This window comes from Lepus europaeus, chromosome 8, assembly GCF_033115175.1.
Source record: "Lepus europaeus isolate LE1 chromosome 8, mLepTim1.pri, whole genome shotgun sequence".
NCBI lineage: Eukaryota > Metazoa > Chordata > Mammalia > Lagomorpha > Leporidae > Lepus > Lepus europaeus.
The window spans coordinates 108,236,311-108,245,810 of NC_084834.1; positions in this window are offsets into that span (position 1 = coordinate 108,236,311).

Here is a 9,500-nt window from a genome sequence, read left to right on the forward strand (position 1 = left end):
ACTTGATGGAGAATCATAGAAGTCATTATAAAATAAATTCCAATACGGCAATATTCTTTGTGCATTCATTTCTTCATGATTGATTCTTGCAGCTTTCATATATAGATATGGGTACTCTAAGTTACCATGTACAATAACAGACTTTATATGACCTCCTTCATCTTTAATACCACCTGATGAATGTATTATGAAATATGCTGCTTAAACGGATAAATTTAATAAGCATCACATTGGAGTTAAGATACAAAAGTCAGGTAATAGTAAATGTCATCTTGAAAATCATAAGTGAAGGTTAGACCATCTGTTTCAGAGACTAAAGAATAAGTATGAGTATTGTCAATTAATTGTCATGCAGATTGCAATGTTTCTTAATGGAAAAGTCATATCAATATTACTCATGAATATATATTACATATGTTAATCTATAATACAAAGAAATTTGATTCTTGTAGTCTTTATATTCTTTATGCTCTTCAGTATATTCTCTAACATACATGTCCTTAAAACTCAGCAATCACTATGAATTTACAAAGTGGAGTCTTGGAAAGTTGTCACTTCCTGCCTATACCATCTTTCAGTGTCACTCCATTGTCCTCTGCTGCCGAACCCTATCATTCATTCAGTTGACAAAGGAGAAATGTTTATAGGGTATTATTCAATATCGCAAAGTTATTGAGAGAGAGACGTATGAAGATACATCTGTCATTTCATTTAGCTAAATTACCTGTAAAGCTCACTGTTTGTCCAGGCCAAAGCCATGTATCCAGAACTCAATAAAGGCTCCCATTTGGGAGGCAGAGACGTAAGTTCTGTAGTCCTTGCCTGCTACTTCCCAGGAGGAACATTAGCAAGAAGCTGGATAAGAAGTGAGGGAGCAAAGACTCAAGAAGCATTCTAGTATAGTATGTAAATGTCTTAGCAATGACTTAACTGCTGCACCACACACATTTCTGTCTTAATTTTTAAAGCAGGTCACTTCACATTTTAGAGTGACAAAATCTTAGTCCTTGTGTTAAGGTTTGTGTCTCATTTGATTCCTACCCAAAGACATGTTTTAAAATGGTTTCTTACAAGGATCTATTCAAGGAGTTCCCTCATCTACTAATAACTGGTGGATATTGTCGTGCTTTTACACATTCTATTTCTTTTATAGGGGAAATGAAGAGAAAAGGTTGAGTCATTTTTTTTTATTTTTTAAATTTTTTTAAATTTTTTTGCCAGCAGAGTTAGACAGTGAGAGAGAGAGAGAGAGAGAGAGAGAGAAATGTGTGCCTTACATTGTTTCACTCCCCTAATGGTCGCCAACACCAGCGCTGCGCCCATCTGAAACCAGGATCCGGGTATTCCTTCCAGTCTCCCATGCGGGTGCAGGGACTCAAGTACTTGGGCCATCCTCTGCTGCCCTCCTGGGCCACAGCAGAGAGCTGGACTGGAAGAGGAGCAACCAGGAATAATATCAGCGCCGCAACGGAGACTAGAACCTGGGATGCCAGCGCCGCAGGCGGTGGATTAGCCAAGTGAGCCATGGCCCCAGACAGGATTAACTCATTTGATGAATGTACTATACTGAATGGAAATTGATATTTTGTCTATTAGGCATTTTTTGTGAATTATGATCTTTTAACTTTATTTTACCATATTCAGATTTGTCCCATTCAAGCATTTTATAATTTGTTGGTATTTTATCTTTGCCCTCATTTGAGGTCAATTTTATAATAGGTTTATAAGCACTTTTTGAAATGAATGTATATATTTTCACATGTGAGAATAATTTAGAAGTTTCATTCAAAATGAAATGAAAAAAATAAAGTGTTCCTGTTTTTAAATGCATCATGTAGCTTCATTATACTCTTTCCCTATTATTGTATAAAAATGTGTCAGGATTAGTGCCCACCTGTCAAAAGTTCAGTGCATGGTTATTTAAATAATTAGAGTGGTTGGTTTTATTGCTAATGCTACAGTGTCATGCTACAGTACTTTCTGCAGTAGAGTGTGTAGGTCACATCCTCTCTTACTCTTCTTCCTTGTCTGTTAGTACACATTCCTCTTAACAGAAGAAATAAATGCGACTTCAGTATCTCAAAGTAAAATGTTGAATACTATTAGCAATGCCAAGGGGAAGAAAAATAAAAGAAAAATTTCTAAAACTCAACCATATGACATAAGTCTAACATATGATGAAAAACTATTTAAATTATAATACCAGTCAATACATTATGACTCACAATAACCACTTAAGTTTCTATTCCTGTGAAGTTTCATTTAACCTTCAACGCTGATGAACAGCAAGAACCAATGACAGATATTCAAAGTCAGAGCCAGGATTCTAACCACAGTGATTCACTTTCTTAATTTTATTCATTAATTTAGTGCTATAGGTATTGTCCATTCTTGCTCAATGGCATTGCAGATTGGCTTTGGAATTATGCCTGAATCCTTTCATCAATCCAATTCATATATCTGTACATTGATACAATTATAAATTTTCCACTTGAGGTCCATTCATTCATGAACATTTGCTCCTCAGATAATTCAAACTCTTTAACCTAATATGGCGCTGTTTTCCACATTTAATTCATTTCATCTCTAGTTGGAAAATTTCATCTTACTCAATTTTCTCCTCATATGTTGAAATCCCATGCATCTAACAATGCTGGTCAATAGATTAAGATTTCCATAAAAATTATTGAAGGCAAATATATTTTTCCATCCTGGGCAGCACTTGTTTTGACATTTGCATGAACATTTCACCTATTTAGTTTTCATGACTCACTATATAAATGTGTGTCTATAATTTATTTCAGCTTTTAGGAGAATACCATGTAGTTGTCAACCAGTCACAGTCTAGGAAGGTCTTGAATATAGAAGACGTTTGCTGAGTTAACAAAGGAGGCAACCTGCTAAAGACAAAAGCCTGCAGCCTCAACCTAAGATGTGATTGTGTCACTATTGGCCTATGTTACAATCATAATGTTATTTTCATAAAATATTATTATTTTATAGTCAAACATTTCAGACAGGAACAAATAAAAAGATTAAGATTTCTTTGAGACCAAAGTTCAGGAAACGTAATAGATGAGATCATTCCATTTAATTCAAGCCCTTCGGGTGAAGTTGTGGCAAGATTATTCTCTAGGTTTGAAAATATCTATCCATTTTGGAATATTCTTGACATTTAACATTTTATGTTTGGTTAAATATTAAACAAAGTGAACTGAATTCCAGAAATACTCAGTAAATCTGCTATAATGACATCACATGATATATTATAACAGAAAAAAATTGAAAATCATTGAACAGCAGCTGCTTAATTTGGGAACATCAGAATGCTAAGAATATCTTTTTTTTTTTTTAAGCAGGCTGAGTTAGACAGTGAGAGAGAGAGAGAGAGAAAGAGAGAAAGAGACAGAGAGAGGGGGAGAGAGAGAGAGACATAGAGAGAGAGACAGAGAGACAGAGAAAGCTTTTCCTTCCTTTGGTTCACTGCCCAAATGGCCACTATGGCAGGCGCTCTGCACTGATCCGGATCAAGAGCCAGGTGTTTCCACCTGTTCTCCCATGCCAGTACAGGGCTAAGCACTTGGGCCATCCTCCACTGCCTTCCCAGGCCATAGCAGAGAGCTGAACTTGAAGAGGAGCAAAAGGGATAGAATCTGGCGCCCCACCCAGGACGAGAACCCAGGGTGCTAGCGCCACATGTGGAGGATTAGCCTTGTGAGCCGTGGCGCCGGCAAGAATATCTTTTCTATACATGTTTAGGGAGCTGGCAAGAATATCTTTTCTATACATGTTTAGAAACATTCAAAGTTGAAATGTAGTCACATAAAATATACAAGTCACCTTAAAACTATGTATTATAGTAGAAATATAGGGAAATATTTCTTGTAGTACTAATGTCATGCATTTCAAAAAGTTTTAATATCATCATAGACTTATGTTTCCTTTTCATTTTTTGTACAGACCTTTAGAAGTATCTTTCTATGAATTCTCGTCCAGGAGAAACATAGCTGGACACTAGTTACACATAGCCAGACAATTTTGTTCATTTGCTATAGTAAGAGAGAGACTCCACTATAAATCAAACTCAATATCAACTAATACAAAGGTGACTGTAGTTTTGAACAGGGGGAGAAATGTTGAACAAAAGAGAATATGGGTATGTTTTCAAGTATTTAGTGAAAAAGAACTAGTGTTCTAGGTGGAAATGGACAGTTCCAGAATGAGTAAGTGGAAAATTGCAGCAAAAGATAGAGCAGGGTAAGTTGGACAAAGTCATTTTGCTTTGGATCACGTTTTCCTAACACTAAGCTAGGTTGCTAGAGTCAACTTTGAGAACACAGCTTAAATGAATCTCTGGATGTAGAAGCTCGGTTACTTTGGCCAAGTCTTTTTGCATGGTGTTTTGTTCTTTGTGCTATGTGGGAGCTTACATTTCACATTCTTGATAATATATGAAAAATTGCTCATTGTAAATTTTCTTTGTTTAGATATTGTGAATAGGCTCAAAAACTATTCCACTTAAAACTATGCAATCTCTTGAAATATTTTATTAGAAAAACAAATAGCATTTTTGGAGATGTCTTGAGTATGCTTGAGTCATTGATATTACTTAAGTGAACAACGTTTTGTAATACTAAGACACAAAATGAAAAGAGAAAAAAGTTCCTTTTTGTTTAGTGCAATTGGGCTCAGCATGTTTATACCAGTCCTTCTAGGTTATAATCAAAAATTTCCCAACTGTTACAATAAAATATCTACTTTTTGCCACAGAGAGTCCAGATGATACTTCCAAATGTTTGAATACCTTGGATATTGAGAATATGAAAAATAAAAAATGATATTAAATTGATTCTTCCCTTACATCATATAAAAGTAAATTATAGATGGAATCAAGGCTCTATCTTGTCTACAATTTTAAAAGCGTATACTGGGGAAATTATTTTAAATGGTGAGAAAGGTCTCCAAATATTGCATGTAAATATAGCTAACCATAGCCTTTGAACTTCAATAGAGATCATGTAGGTTTTCTCTTTTTGTGCCTTACTTCCTTAAATGCAAATGATAATAGCCTTTGGTCTTTGAGATAATGTGGCACTTGTTTTCTGTACCTGGCGGGTTTTACTTATACCTTGTGCTCTGGGTTCATTCATTTTGTTAATAATGAAAAGTTTTTAATATATTTTTTTTAAAACTTTTATTTAATGAATATAAATTTCCAAAGTACAGCTTATGGATTACAATGGCTTCCCCCCACCCCCCGCCAAACTTCCCTCCCACACGCAACCCTCCCCTTTCCCGCTCCCTCTCCCCTTCCATTCACATCAAGATTCATTTTCAATTCTCTTTATATACAGAAGATCAGTTTAGTATATATTAAGTAAACATTTCAACAGTTTGCCCTCACATAGCAACACAAAGTGAAAAATACTGTTGGAGTACTAGTTATAGCATTAAATCACAATGTACAGCACATTAAGGACAGAGATCCTACATGATATTTTTTTTAAAGAATTGATTAATTTTCTATGCAATTTCCAATTTAACACCAAGGGTTTTTTTTTTTTCATTTTCAATTATCTTTATATGCAGAAGACCGATTCAGTATATATTAAGTAAAGATTTCATCAGTTTGCACCCACACAGAAACACAAGGTGTAAAAATACTGTTTCAGTACTAGTTTATAGCATTACTTCACATTGGACAACCCATTAAGGAGAGATCCCACATGAGATGTAAGTACACAGTGACTCCTGTTGTTGATTTGACACTCTTGTTTATGGCGTAGTAATCTCCCTAAGCTCTAGTCATGAGTTACCAATGACCATCTCACTAGTCCAAGTGATCATCTTCAGTTCACAATTGATCACACTGATAGGTCTAAGAGTCAAAGGGATCACACAAACAAGACTAGTGTCTGCTAACACTAACTGATAGACCCAAAAAGGGAGAGAACGATCCAACATGGGAAGTGGGAGACACAGCAGACTCATAGAATGGCAGATGTCCTAAATAGTACTCTGGCCTCAGAATCAGCCCTTAAGGCATTTGGATCTGGTTCAAGAGCCCATGAGAGTATTTAAGGCATGGAAAGCCAAGACACTCTGGAAAAAAAAAGAAAAAGAAGACCTAAATGAAAGATCTCTGCGAGTGAGATCCTAGTGGAAAGAATGGGGCCATCAAAGAAGGAGGTACCTCTCTCTGAAGGGAGGAGAGAACTTCCACTTTGACTCTGACCCTGTTGGAATCAGATCGAAGTTGGCAAACCCTAAAGGCTTCCATAGCCTCAACAACTCATGACAAGTTTTCAATATATTATACCTGAATAGTATTCTATTACATATTTGCACATTTTCTTTATTCATTCATTTTTTGATGAATGCCTCCCTTGACACCATATCTTGTCTAGTATGTATAGTGCCATATTGAACATGGAATGCAATTTTTTTGAAAGATTTATTTCATCTACTTTGTGTATATATCCATTACTGGGAGTGCTGAATCATGGGATAGCTCCATTTTTATTTTTTAAAGGATGCTAAGAATTTTATGCCAATAATTTGAGCAAGCCAGAATTCAACAAAACTGACAAAATAATTAGTACTTAATTTTTTTTTGACAGGTAGAGTGGATAGTGAGAGAGAGAGAGAAAGGTCTTCCTTTTTGCCGTTGGTGCACCCTTCAATGGCTGCTGCGGCCAGCGCATCTCGCTGATCCGAAGCCAGGAGCCAGGTGCTTCTCCTGGTCTCCCATGCGGGTGCAGGGCCCAAGGACCTGGGCCATCCTACACTGCCTTCCCGGGCCACAGCAGAGAGCTGGCCTGGAAGAGGTGCAACCGGAACAGAATCTGGTGCCCCGAACGGGACTAGAACCTGGTGTGCTGGCGCCGCAAGGCAGAGGATTAGCCTGTTAAGCCACGGTGCCGGCCAGTACTTAATTTTTAATATGTAATATTCTTTTTTTTTAACTTTTATTTAATGAATATAAATTTCCAGTGTACAGCTTATGGATTACAATGGCTTCCCCCCCCCCAATAACTTCCCTCCCACCCGCAACCCTCCCCCCTCCCGCTCCCTCTCCCCTTCCATTTGCATCAAGATTCATTTTCAATTCTCTTTATATACACAAGATCAATTTAGTATAAAGATTTCAACAGTTTGCACCCACATAGAAACACAAAGTGAAACATACTGTTTGAGTACTAGTTATAGCATTAAATCAAAATGTACAGCACATTAAGGACAGAGATCCCACATGAGGAGCAAGTGCACAGTGGCTCCTGTTGTTGACCCAACAAATTGACACTCTAGTTTATGGCGCCAGTAACCATCCTAGGCTGTCGTCATGAGTTGCCAAGGCTATGGAAGCCTTCCAAGTTCACCGACTCTGATCATATTTAGACAAGGTCATAAAAGACAGAGTGAGGATAGTAACCAATGATCCTAAGAGTGGCATTTACCAGGTTTGAACAATTATACAGCATTAAGTGGGGAAGAGGACCATCAGTACACACATGTTGGGAGTAGAGCCATTGGTGGTAGAGTAGAGGTTATGATTACAAAGGAATGAGGCCCAAGTGCACTAGACAGGGTTATTCTAATAGTCACATAAGAATATAAGAATTTGTTGTCATTTCAATTTATTTAGAATAGGAAGAAGTTAGCAATCACACCCTTCTGATAGCTGTTTTGTTTTATCATCATCAAGCTAGACAGAAATACAATTTAGGACTTTTATGGGTTTTGTCCCCACCCTCTGATTTCTAGCTGCTATTTTGTCTCTTTTCCTTTTCTAATTGTGCTTAAAAGACTCCTCTTCAACTGATTTGTTGGGTCAGCCTCTCTTGGAGTCCCCATCCTGGGCTGCAGGTGGAGTTTTCAGGCTTAAATATATCTTTCTTTTCCCAAAAAAAGAAGAAAAAGAAGAAGAAGAAAAGAAGGAGAAGAAGAAGGAAGAGGAGGAGGAGGAGGAGGGGAAAAGGAGGTGGAGTAGGAGGAGGAGAAGAAGGAGGAGAGATGAGAAAAGAAAGAAAAAAAAGAAGTTAATGTAATTTTAAAAATCTTCTCCCAGAGATAACTAAAGGCATAAGTAGTTTCACTTGTGTGTTCAGTTATAGTAGCGCTATTACACAGGACAGCAAATACAGCACGTTTAAACTTTCCAGCTTATTTTAAGGGACAAACCTATCCCTAATAACAAAACCTAGTGAGTAGAATGAAAATAATTACAAAATAGTAGCACTAAACAATGTAGGTGAAAAAACTTTTAATTGAATATATTTCTTTTCTTTTTTTCTTTAAAGATTTATTTATTTACTTGAAAGTCACAGTTACATAGAAAGAGGAGAGGCAGAAAGAGAGTGGTCCTCTGTCTGATGGTTCACTCCCCAAATGGCCGCAATGGCAGGAGCTGCGCGGATCTGAAGCCAGGAGCCAGGAGCCTCTTCCGGGTCTCCCAGGTGCATGCAGGGGCCAAGCACTTGGGACATCCTCCACTGCTTTCCCAGGCCACAGCAGAGAGCTGGATTGGAAGAGGAGCAGCCGGGACAAGAACTGTTGCCCATATTGGATGCTGGCGCTTCAGGCCAGGGTCTTAACCCCCTGTGCCACAGTGCAGGCACCAGTTGAATATATTTAAAAGCCAATCCAGAAAAAAAGTAAAGGAAAGAAATACTGATCCCTACATATTTTTCCTCTCTGTTTTTGTGCATGCATGTGTGTGAGTGTATGTTTGTATGTACGTGTATGTCTTCTCAACTGCTAAGATGTGTACTTTTTCCATGGTGTGTGATGGTACTTATACTACTCTCACTACTAAGGTAAGACTCTCAGGTATGTCCTGTAGGGTCAGGTATTACATGATTTGTTTCTTCAGTTTTTGCTCATCCTATGAGATCTATTTCTTCTTCATTTATGAAGGTTACCTTTGCTGGGTATAGTACTCTTGGCTGGATTTGTTTTTCTTTCATGGCTTTCACGACTTCGATTCTTACTTGGCTTTTAGGCTTCAGCTTAGAAATTTCTGTTAACTAAATGCAAAACCCCTTCGAAATGTCTTGATGCTTTTATCTTACTGATTATTTAACTCTTTTTTTGTATTTTTTTTGAGAGAGATCACTTTAATGAACTTCAGAAAGAACGTTCTTCAAACAAAATATGAAGGATCCAGCCTTCCTGGAACTATAGGTCTGTATATTTGCAAAGATTTAGAAGGTATACAGTAAATATTTCACTGAACAGATTGCCTGATAAAAGGTAGGAATATAGGAATAACAGAAGTTGAATACAAAAATCAAATGAATGTAGATTAAATTTGGATATAACACATGCAGCTGAATCCATGTATGTAACTAACTAAATAACAAATTGTTTTCTAATTAATTACAGGTAGAATGACAAGTGTATTGAAGATAAATAATACAAACATGGTAAACAAAAGTTTGCTTATATGCTTTAAATATATCCTTTTACTCTTCTTCAGTTCTGTTTTTTAAACTGTGAGG